This window comes from Fukomys damarensis, unplaced genomic scaffold, assembly GCF_012274545.1.
Source record: "Fukomys damarensis isolate Sample0158 unplaced genomic scaffold, DMR_v1.0_HiC HiC_scaffold_24, whole genome shotgun sequence".
NCBI lineage: Eukaryota > Metazoa > Chordata > Mammalia > Rodentia > Bathyergidae > Fukomys > Fukomys damarensis.
The window spans coordinates 27,358,139-27,370,088 of record NW_022900936.1 but is presented as its reverse complement, the minus strand read 5'-3'; the positions used below and the strand labels follow the sequence as shown (position 1 = coordinate 27,370,088).

General features: G+C 34.8%; 1 protein-coding gene and 1 long non-coding RNA gene across 13 annotated transcripts in view; one reads left to right on the top strand and one right to left on the bottom strand.

The window, feature by feature from the left end:
• Positions 1 to 11,950, bottom strand: part of Robo2 (roundabout guidance receptor 2) — a 1,584,609-nt gene that overhangs the window by 944,595 nt on the left and 628,064 nt on the right. The window lies entirely within an intron of this gene.
• The window catches only part of LOC104877268, a 94,383-nt gene that overhangs the window by 24,914 nt on the left and 57,519 nt on the right, over positions 1 to 11,950 (top strand). The gene's annotated exons all lie outside the window — the stretch shown is intronic.

The window sequence follows — 11,950 nt, the reverse complement described above, 5'->3', positions numbered from 1 at the left end:
TATATATGCATATATGCATATATATGTATTTTTATGCATATATATCTATATGTCTTGGAGGTCTGTTAGAGAAATCAGAAGTGTGAATACAGAAATTTTCTGTATGACACCTAGATAATGAAAAAATTCTAACTATTTCTTTGCAATAATTTTTCAAAACTTAACTATCTTTGTTTTGCAATTATAGTACAGGACAAATGAGTGGTGCTTCAGCCGCTACGTGAATCCAGAAGGATTACCTAGATGGTCAAAATCTTTTGAATAGAAGTGCCAATAAATTAAAAGTTAAGACAAGAAGAAAAATGGAGAGGTCTAACAGAGAATATCATTAATGTGATTCTGTAGTGTTATAAAATGGGCAGTGATTGTGAGAACTTACATTGGCAATCACTATTCTCTGTCTCTGTCTCTGTCTTTCTCTCTCTTGCTGTCTCTTTCTCTTCTGAGCCTAGAGCTTGAATACAGCCTTTGAATTGAGCTACTTTCCCAACACTTTTTTTAAGTTTTAATTTTGAGAAGGAATCTTACTAAGTTACTAAGGTCTCCAGGTTGAACTGGAAACCACAATCCTCCATCCTTATACCTTACCCTCTAAAGTATCCACTAGAACACCTGGCATAAATTTATTTTCAATCTAAAGAAAGGAAACTAAAAACTTTGCTGTATGCTCAAGCTGAAACACTGACATAAGCAAAATCATGCAGATTATTCTATTCTTATGTACTGAGAGTAAATCTCAAGCCTAATAAATATTAAAAGACAATAGTAAACAGCAAAGGCTGAGAATAAAAACTAGAACTCATGCTTATCATATTGAATGCCTTTAATACTTATAGCATTGTGCATAACTTCAATGATTCTAGACACTATCATTTCTTGCAAAATAAATTTTAAAATATTTAAATACTTTCAATCATAGTTACTTAAATTTCCCAACAAATAAGCATCTTATATTCACATACATGATCCAATAGTGGGAGATAAAATTGACACAAATTGTAAATATTCTTAGTCAAAAGTAAATATTTTCTATTACTCTTCTTACAATGTTACAACAGAGGCTAATTTGATATTCTGGAGCTAGAGTTAACAAGAATTGTGAAGTAACATATTCATTTAAATATCGACCAATTCTTTCTTTGGAATTATTTTGTCATTTTGTCCTTCGAATATTTTAAATATTCATGTTCAAAAATGGAATGAGCAGTAGGACTATCAGATAATCAAATTACCATCTTATCAAGGCTAATGATAGGACTGTCTCTTTCATGAATTATCAGTGATTTATTTCACACAGTCACAAAAAATTCAAATGCATTTCTGTGGTAGCATTCCAGAACCAGATAAAATGTCAGATGGTTATTTAGAAAGGATTTATTTGAACACAGTTGAAAATTTTATGTACTGCATCAAATCTACATGACAATGACTTTGTTTCTACTTACCTTTTAAAATAAATTGCATCTTTTAAAACAAAAGGTAATCTGGTGTTTTTCATAATATTATCACTGTAAGAATATGCAGATCAAACCTATTCTATTTTATTAAATTAGCTCTTTTAAAATTAATATGCACATATCTATAATACAAAGAAAATATCCAATAACATATCAAGGAAATTTATTTTTATAGATCCTCCATCCATCTCAGACTGGTCTCAAGCTGGAAGATAACACTTAAACGCTTTCGAAAAACTTGCTAGCATATAGTTGTAATTATTAAGTATCTTCTATTATCAGTCCGTAGCTCTTTTCTAGTATTTCAAAACCTCACTTTACAACAAAGTTATATAAAATGATATGTGGGCTTGGCACAGTAGATTATTGTTTTTCAAGTTAAAAAATTAATACAGGAAGGATGGGAAATTTTTCTGCTAGAAATATAAAATTCAAAGTAAAAATAATTTCAGTCTCTTGTTTCCCTCATCCCATGTCATATATGCCTACTCTCCCATGCCTAGTCTCTCAGCTCCTTGGCGGATTATAGGCAGAATTTTTCTTCTAGGTATATTTTTTCCAGGTTGCATTTTTGAGGGCTCTGGAAGGAAAATAAAATATAGGTCCACATTTTAGTTTTAAAATGTTTCTCTTTTCACAGAATTGAAGTAGCTGTGCTTCTGTTTGTCTTGCTCTATTTTTCCATGCCCTGGGCTCTAATTTTCAAGCACCCCATGCCCTTCTAAGTCCCAGGGTTTATCTCCGGCTAAAGGCCTCCTCCTGCTGGTTGCCTCTTAGGTTGCAGCCAATCAGGTGTCCTGTGCCATTGCTGCTGCTGTGAACAGAGCATACAAACCTCTTCCTGCCCGGTCCCAGAGCTGATCTGTAGGTGTTAGAAAATGACACACTGTGACATTAGAACCCCCTTTCGCGTCACATTATGGTAAAGGTGTGGTGTTAATGCACGCTTCTTACTGCCTGCTAAAACTTGCTTACATAACATCATGAGTCACTCACTTTGAAGTTCTTACCCGCTCTTTCTCTTGTAGCTCTGTCCCTTGTAGCTCTCCTGACATTCTCCTATCCTTTCTGCCATCTCCTTCCCTGCTAACTTCGACCTGGCTGACACCAATGTGATTCCCTATGGGACTTCTGAAGATCTTGAATCATCTGTTGTCAACTTACCTAGAGGCAAACTGAATCTTTGTTACTATTTCTACAGTCTGTAAATAGGAGGTAGATTCACAACTTTGAGGTGTTCTATAGAGTCCTGGGAGCTGTGATTGGGTCAAACTCTGCCTTTAGGAATCTGTTCTAACTTTGAAGAGAGACTAATATGGAAACCTGCTTAACAATTTTACCTGTCTCATATTTGTGTCCAAAACCTCACCTAAAATGTCTCTTCTGGAGATCCTCGAATTCTGTGTATCTCTGGACCTGGGTCTCTGGCCTCAGGTGAATTTAGATTTTTTTTTTTTTTACCTGAAGTCAGGATGAAAACTCACAAATCATAATGATGCTGCTCTTGGTGACCACTGGAAACCACCTTATTTGCAAACTCCTGCCTCTGTCTATGGTTCTGTGAATTTCCCTTGAATAAATACCCTCTAGTGTGGGGCTTTTTGCATCATGACTCTGTCCCATTTTACTAATTAGGATATTCTTTAAGTTTATAGTCTAAACAGGACAGGCATATTCTAGTATAACTTACCAGGCTGTGATGGAAAGAGTACAATTTTATCATTTTTCTTTTAAATCAAAGAAATTCAACATCTCTTGTCTCCCTTGTATCTGGGAGAAGCACCTAGTAAATTTCCCGTGTCTTGGTGTCATGACTCCTTTGAGATTTATACAACATTTCTATTTTAGTAGGAGAAAATGAGGACAAGTGATGCAAATAAATATGTGAAACCGTGTATAGTAATTTCCATGATAAAATGTGTCATGCAACTATATTTTATAAAATATCCAAAGTATTATGTATACAGTTAAGCTTCTTTAAAATCAACATGAAAACAAAATGCATATGGTTCCTGTTGGCTATCAGCAGAATCAGCCTCAGAGGCTGGGATAGCCATCCTCTCACCCTGATGTGATCCCCAGCAAGGTGGAAGCCTTGCTTCTGTTTCTCAGTTCTAAGGAAAATTTCTAACCCCATGTCAGTGTTCAAGGCAAAACTGGACTTGATACATGAGACTGTTCTATTCAATCTTAAAATCTGAACACAGCAAAAACTAAAATCATGCAACTCCTTATTTATGAACATGTGAAGGAATATCGCCACTTACTTATAACTGGGTTTTTCAAAAACCCTAATGTACAGGAGACATAGAGTGAAAGTGTATAGCTTTTATGATGGTTACCCAAGGGTGTAGGAGAATGAAATGAAATAGAGGTGGGAAAAGAAAGGATGAAAGGTAGTGGAGCTGTGGACTAAGACAGACAAGACTGCCATTTGCTAAGCACCTCTTACTTTCTAGACGTTTTGTCCAGCTGGTAAGATACAAGATGCCATTCAAATTTCACAGGCGCCAGATGATGTAGGCACTATTAACCCATTTTATGGACTGGGTGAAGCAGAATATCGAATATCAAAGGCCTAGCAGGCCAAAATTGCTAGCTACTTTAAGCAAAATCGCCCATTGTGTGTGTGTGTGTGTGTGTGTGTGTGTGTGTGTGAAAATGACAGGGTGATTCTCAGAATTGTATGAACTGAAGATGCAAGCTCAAATTAGCAAGAGCCAGACAATATCAGTTTTCAGGGAACCAATAACTTTGAAAGGAAATTATTCTCAAAGGAATACAATAAGAAAAATAATAAAATGAAAATGGCAGAAAAGAAATACCATTTGTTATCAAATGAATTGTGTGTCCTCCATTTTTAATTAATTAATTAATTTTTTTTTTTGGTTGGAGCTCTACTTCCTAGTTATTCAGAATATCTTTATTTGGAAAAATTACTTTTTAGAAAGAGGTGACTAAGTTAAAATGAACCCCCTGGAATGGATCCTAATCTAATTTGATGTTTGCCATTTAAGAAGAGAAAGTTCAGACACACAAAAGGTTCACCAAGGATGCAGAAGCACAAAGGAAACTCCAGGTGAAGACATAAAGAGAAGCTGGCCATCTGCAGGCCCAAAGGAGAAACCTCAGAGGAGCACAATCTTGTTTTTTTGTTTGTTTGTTTGTTTTTGACTCTGGCCTCCAGAATTTTGAGAAAATAATTTCTATCATTTAAGTCACCCATCCCATGGTACTTGATGTTTTGTTATGGCAACCTAGCAAATTAATTCAGCCTTTGTCCCATAGTGTTACATCTTTTATGAATGAATCTCATTTAAAAATAATTTCAGAAGATCAACATTGTGGGTCCAACATTGTGTGTTCTGATGATATGAATTAGGAGATGCCCGCTTCATAATGCTTGTTAGTGATCAATGTGGCATAGGGCTGAGAGCTGAGGCTATAGGCACAGAAGCACAAATCCTACTTACTGAATGATTCCTTGTCTCAGTTCCTTATCAGTAACAACAGTGTCTTATTCATAAAGTCACTATGCGCATTAAATAGATTAATCCATGTGAAGCGCTTAAACTATAGCCTGGCATAGACTGTTTCCATTTATGAAGACAAAGCAGAAAGTGCCCAGTAATACATTTCCAGAGTCGCAGTCAATTTAATCAGGCAGGTTGCTTTGTCGCACCTTGCCTATATGGCTATTGGTTCCTACAGGGAGTCCTTCAACACCATTAAGAGTACTTGGATTCCTTATCTATTTTCCCATATTGTCTTTTTCTTTTGGGGATGAAGAGGATGTGGTCAGACATTTCCAATGGCCATTTTGTTTTGGTTCATTTCCTATTCATTTCCTTTTTCACTTTATACCCTAAACCAAAAGTGATTCTTTGGGACCAGATTCACAAAAATACCACCATTGGGGGATCCTGAGAAACAGCCAGTTATGGCTTCTGAAGAACTTGTATGTGTGATTTCATTCCAGAGTCAAACAAACAATATTTGCTTTATTTCTATGGGCCTTATAGCTAAAAGCAATCTGTTAAATAAATCAACTTTCTTTTGCATCGTGATATAATAAATACTATTAAAAATAGTAACTGGTATCAACACATACGACAACTCTGTTCTTTCTAGTTTCAAGCTATATTACCACTGGAATTCTTTCTGTGGAAGTGTGAACTTAATTAAAACTATAATAATCCTGTAAACATGTTGTGACACTGTCCTCTATGGGATAGAGAATACTCATCTCAAAAGCACAATGTTATAATGCATTTTTCTTTGTCCTTTCAGCAGGCTGAATAAAAAATTTATTTTCCACAATCTCTAACTAGAGTTTCAATTAACACATTTTACATTGTATTGTTATCATGACAGCAAATGGCTTTTCTAGCAATTTAGCATAATATATGAAAACATGGGTCCTTTAAATATGTTGATTATTTTTATAAACTGCAATAATAAGCACCCGCATGTGTAATTTGTAGGTTCATTTTTAGGACGTATAACATACATGTATTGAGATTTAATGCATGAGAATACCCTTACAATTATACCTTACTCTTATGACTATATTTCTATTTAGAATAATATGCAAATTAAAATGTTCCCTAAGTGCTCTGAATATGATATAGTAATAATCTCAATGTTATAGCATAAACATTTCTTGATATGTTATTTCCAGCTTTTAAGTTTCATTTAGTTTGCAAAGTTTCTCTAAATTTTAAATTATCTCTTCTATCATAGTTGGGAAAGATTGTGTTTTAACTTGTCTCACTGGGATGCTACTTTCTCTAAGCATCATTCACTAACTTCAAGTAGTTCGTGGTGCTAGAGAAATACATTAACAGGTAAGGCTGAGGCATTTCCTTGATGTGCTTAACCCAGCTGGGCTAAGGCACACAAGAAAGTTTGTGTGTCAAAAGGTCTGAATCTTTCATTTCCTTCCCAAGGTCTGTTTGCCAAATACCTAGACAGGACTTACTGACTCATTTACAGATGAGGACAGTATAGGACTTTACTAGCTTACGTGACTTCTCAATGTTAGGCTCCAAGTTAGTGCCAATTCATGTTCACAGCTCACAATCCCACTTTACAATTCTTTCCTAAACCTTGGGAACGATTTCAATTTCTCAGGCAGGGAAAATGGGTATGGTAGCAACATTTCACAATCTCATGATTAGAATTCATGAAAAAAATGAATGCATGAATTCATATAACGAATTAATACACGAATGGAGATTTTTATTAAATATTTTGCTAAACCTTTTCCAGATAACTATATAATTTCATATTTGTTTAAGAAATCCCATGTCATTTTAATAATTATTTTCCAATTGTGATGTTAGTTTCAAGCATTCTTGGTAGTACAAAGAAGGTGAAAATTCTTTCTATCCTGACTGGTTGGTTGGCTAATCTTTATTTTTTTTTTTTTTTTTTTTTTTTTTTTTTTTTGGTATCAGGGATCAAACTCTGGTCTTTGAGCTTTTGAAGCAGGCATCGGAACCACTGAGCTAAATCCCCAGCCTTCATTTCTTAACTCTAACATCCTTATATAAGTTCTCACAGAGAAGCAGACAAAAGGATATGCAACTCATGGATTCCCAGTAGATGAACTTATTTACTCACACTCTCTTCAAGGAATAGGGAAGCAGAATGACTTAACATCTGACCGAAAAGGCAGGGTTAGCAGGAAGAAGGCTTTTTTCACTGCCATGTATTCAGAAAGGAAAAGAAAGAATCATCTGATGTCCTGATCCTGCTCTAAATCTATTAACATAATACTGTTTTTGCCTGAAAATACACTAATCTAAGCTAGTACTCATTTTATATGGATCCAGTTTTATGATCTTGACTTACATTCACAATGGCAGCTTATTTTCTGCTTCTTTAGTACTCATATTGAGACCTTGGATTATATCCTTTTAAGGCCATCTCAAACACTGAATCCTTACTGTGCCCTATGTCTTTGGGATCCAAAATACTTGCTCTTTTTAATGCACAGATTGGCAAATAGGAAACTTGACATCAATGTGTAAGCTAGAAAATTTTTGCCAGAGAAACTTTGTTATATTTTTTCCTAAAAAGTAACAAGATAATTTTTATCCGGAACTGATCATTGTTAGATCAGTGACCATTTTATTACTTATCTTCTGAAGACATTCATTGAAATAATATTATTCTATGGAATAGAATTGAAATGAGATGTGATGTTTACCTTAATAATAAAGGACTATATATATATCATAGCAAAGTTTTTCCCATAGTCTTTATTTCCCCCAAATTATGCAAATAAAGTACTTAGATATTAAAATCATAAGAAAAATCATGTTTTGCCAAGATACAATTAAATTTATACACAGAGATCCCCTCTCCTCACTTTTTTTAGATTGTGATATCTAAATTTAAATTTAATATAACTTTATATATCTAAGGGAAATGGATCTTACATTTACGTTTCCTGTTTGAGATAAAATCGTAGATGTTTCACATTTTAAGTAGGCGATGATAGTGACATAGCTTTAACTACAGGAAGTCTAGCTGTACCCAGATTATCTATATTTGTAAAAAGATACACATGTTTTAAAAAAGATACTTATCCTTACACTGGTATTATTTTAACCAGTACCACAAATTTTCTAACCTTGTCAGTTTCTCCTTTTGTTGCTCAGTTGGTGTAGCTTAAAAATTTCTTCATGGTGTGGTACTAGTGGGACTACTAGTGGGATCCAAACAAGAGTCAGCCAAGGAAAGAGGAAGGAGGCACAAACAAAACCAAAAAAGAAGCAAAATCTTTGAGAGTTAGAACCACTCGGTTTTGTAGAAATAGTAGAAAAGGTACAGAAAATGCAAGCACACCACACGTTACCACTGCGACGGCAGTCTCCAGAAGGCCCGGATGCAGGCAGTGATGGTAGCCGTAGAAGGCATTTGGTTAGATTGTCCTGATCGTCCTTCGCATAAGAATGCTATCTTAGATTGTAATTTGGATCAAATTTTCTGGCAATACACTTATTCTCAGAAAAGGTAATTATTCAAACTTTGGAAAAACTCAGTTTGGTATAAGAAGGAAAATTATTACTCTATTTCTGTGGCTCTAGAGAGGGACAATACAGATTTTGAGTAGACTCAATCTCATCCCCTCTTCCATCCAAGTAACTTTGTTTTTCCCCAAGTGACATTAAAAAGCCATTTGTGTCATCTACCACAATCAGGAATGGTAGTTATCAGAATCAAATTCATTGTACTTAGTTTCAACATTTTTCTAAATGTGTGGAGCTGATTTCAAAAGAATACATTTGAAAAAATGTATATTCAGTGCAATTACATCAGCAGACCTGCAAAAAACACTATACTATGTCAACTTTGTATTTATTCAGAAAATTTGGAGTGCCAATGTAAAAATGTTAAACTAAAGTTTTTTGTTTTTGTTTTTGTTTTTGTTTTTTTTGTGTACCGGGGATTGAACTCGGAGGCAGGCCACAGAACGGCTGAGCTAAATCCCCGGCCCCAAAGGTTTTTCTTATTTAAACAATTATATTTGTTGATTTTGATTAAATGTATTTTTAAAACTTCATGAATTACATGTTGTTCGTTTTATTTGTATAGGAAATCCTAAGAAATTACAAACTGGAAAACTAAAAGGAAACAATAACAAAAAAGAACCATAGCTAACAGGAATCTTTAGATGTGAGTAAATAAAATAAAAATGTCCCCTCTTGAAAAAAAAAACAAACAGTAACTTTTGGTGAGATTATACAATTATTTAAAGAGAAAAATAGTTTAGATAAAAGCAGATATAGCAACCTTTATATGAATGAGAAAAAATTTATTTTCAGCAAGGCATGAAATAGTGCAAAAGACCTAATTTGTTATTTAGAGAAAATAAAATTGAAAAGAATAAGAAAAATGCTTTTTTTTTTTTTTAATAGAAAAAGTGCTAGCTGGGAACTACAAAGGCACAGATTGTCCCTAGTGGAAAAATAAAAATCAAGTAGGAGGCGTACTTATTCTACTCAGGCTCCCTTAGGCTTTCACCATTATTTTGGGCAGAGAATTCGAACTAAAAGCTTTGATTTTTCCATCTGGCTTACCTTAACTCATGTAATGACAGCATTGTTTTTGTTTTTGTTTGTTCCAAAAGTTTCACCACTATCACTACCTTAATATATTCAAGCAACTAATTTAAAGTCCTCAATCATTCCTGCCATTCTGGGACACTCATTTAGGTTTCTATACTTGATTTTAAGACTGCAGCCTATACACATGTATAAGAAAAGTATCTAAAAAGAAAATATAAACTTTAAATCACACAAGGATTCATTTCACATTCCGAGACGACTCTTGCTACACTCACATTGCAGAAGCAATTGATACAAACAAGTGAGCACCCTTGTAATGCACTTCACTCTACACTGCCCTCCTATCACATCCCCTTCCCTCCCACAATCTTTCAGTGTTTATTATGCATTAACATTTTAATATTTCTTATCAGTCATTGAAAAGTCAAATAAAACAATTCTTCAAAGAAATTGAAGCTTAGTAAATGTAAATTTCATTCGTTATGCACAAGGATTCTTAGCTATGTATTAACAGTTTAAGGGATTAGAGAGTTGTTTCATCTTCTTATAAATTTTCTCCGCTGGCCTATGATGGTTGATGTGAGAAATTCCTCAGCAGCCATCATCTGCATGTTAAAGCCAGTGGCTTCTGCACATGAATAATATGCCTATCTTGGGGCACAGCTAAGCCGTTATCTTTATCCCTTACATCATGAATGTGTGGATGTCCTTGCTCTCTCTGGAGCTGTAAGACACAATCCATTTAGATTTGCTCTTTGCGGTGAACTACAAAGCTCAAATGAAGATTTTGTGCTTCAATGATTGAAACTCAAATGTAGAGAGTAGGTTACAGAGTAGAAGGGCTAAAATTAGGCCTTATGAGCAAGTCAGTCAACACAAAAGCAGAACAAAAAGTAAATAAGATGAAGGAAGTAACTAAATTGTGCTTGCCTTTGCATAGTAAAGTTGGGAAATATAAGAACTCTCACACTGACTGAATGAGCAAATTGCAGCAAATAAAATTACCTTTAGACAGTATTTTTGCCCTTTCAACTCCTTGGAATAGAAAAAATTTAAATTGTCCCTTATAGTCTAAATGAAAATAAGAAAAAAGAATATACCATTTCTTAAAGTAGGTCATGCATTAGCTGTGTTCATTGTTGCTGTTGGAACTGGGTGTTGAACCAGGGCCTTCGAACTCATTTGAAAATACATGTTGTGTATCTGTGTCCTTTGAACTAGCCAAGCACTGACCATGCTAGATTAATCCCTCCGTGAACTACTTCTCTTTCCTCTCCTGGTACTGTTTTACTCTGTCCTGTCATTTTACTCTGTCTCATTTGGACAGATGCTACTTTATCTCTCTGAAGTGGTAACTCATCTCTCAGACTCTATATTCTTCTATGTTCCCACTTTTGCATCATGAGGTTGTTTCATTTAGGTATAATCTTTACATGTACTAGTTTTGGAACCTACAGATATGATATTTCTAGTGCAGACTCTCCAGAATTCTACACTTACATATGCAACTTCCCTCTCACATTCTAATTAGATGTTCAATGGGATTATCAAACTTAATATGTAAAAGTCTAGCTTTCGATTTTCCTCCTTAAAATAACTTTTATGAGAGTGTTTTCTATTTTAATAAATGGTTACCACATCATTTCAGTTGCCCTAAACAGAAATCATGGGATAAACCTACTCTGAAAGCCTCTCTCTTTATCTCCTACAACTAAGATCTATCACAAAACTATGTCAGTGTTATCTGGAAATGGGTGCTGATTTGTAGTTTATCACTATCTCCATGACTCCCACACTAGATTATTGCAATAATCTACCTTTCAGATAGATCATTTCACTGGATCAATCGCCTGCTTTGACTTTTGCCCTCCTCCCTCTGTCTTTTCAAAACACCAAAGGTAAAGGGTCCTTCCAAAAGAATTATATTTTTCTCTGTCCAAAAAACTCCAATAGCTTCCCATTTCCCTCTAAGTAAGAACCAAAATTTTATATTGGTTTATACATCCCACTGTGATCAGACCCTCTTCCTCCTGATTATAGCACAGTCCCTATATTTATTCTTAGCCAGCTGTACTGATCCCCTTGATGTTCCTCAAACATATCTAGCATCCTGAAGCTCAAAGTCCTTCTTCTGCCAAGAAAGCCTTTCCCACAGAACACCTTCCCTTGTACCTTCAGTCCTTGCAAATGTCACCTTATCAGTGAGGACTTCCCCAACTGCACTATTTAAATCTCCATCTATGGCTTTTCCACACTTATTTGCCACTTATTTGTCTCTTGCTGCATTTTCCACCACCTGTCTCAAAGTTTTTATTTATTATTAGGTTATTTCCTACCTCTGGCATTACATGTCTTTTCTCAGAGAGGCTGTGTTGCTACTGCAGTAACTCACGCCTTGAGCAGAAATTCACTGAA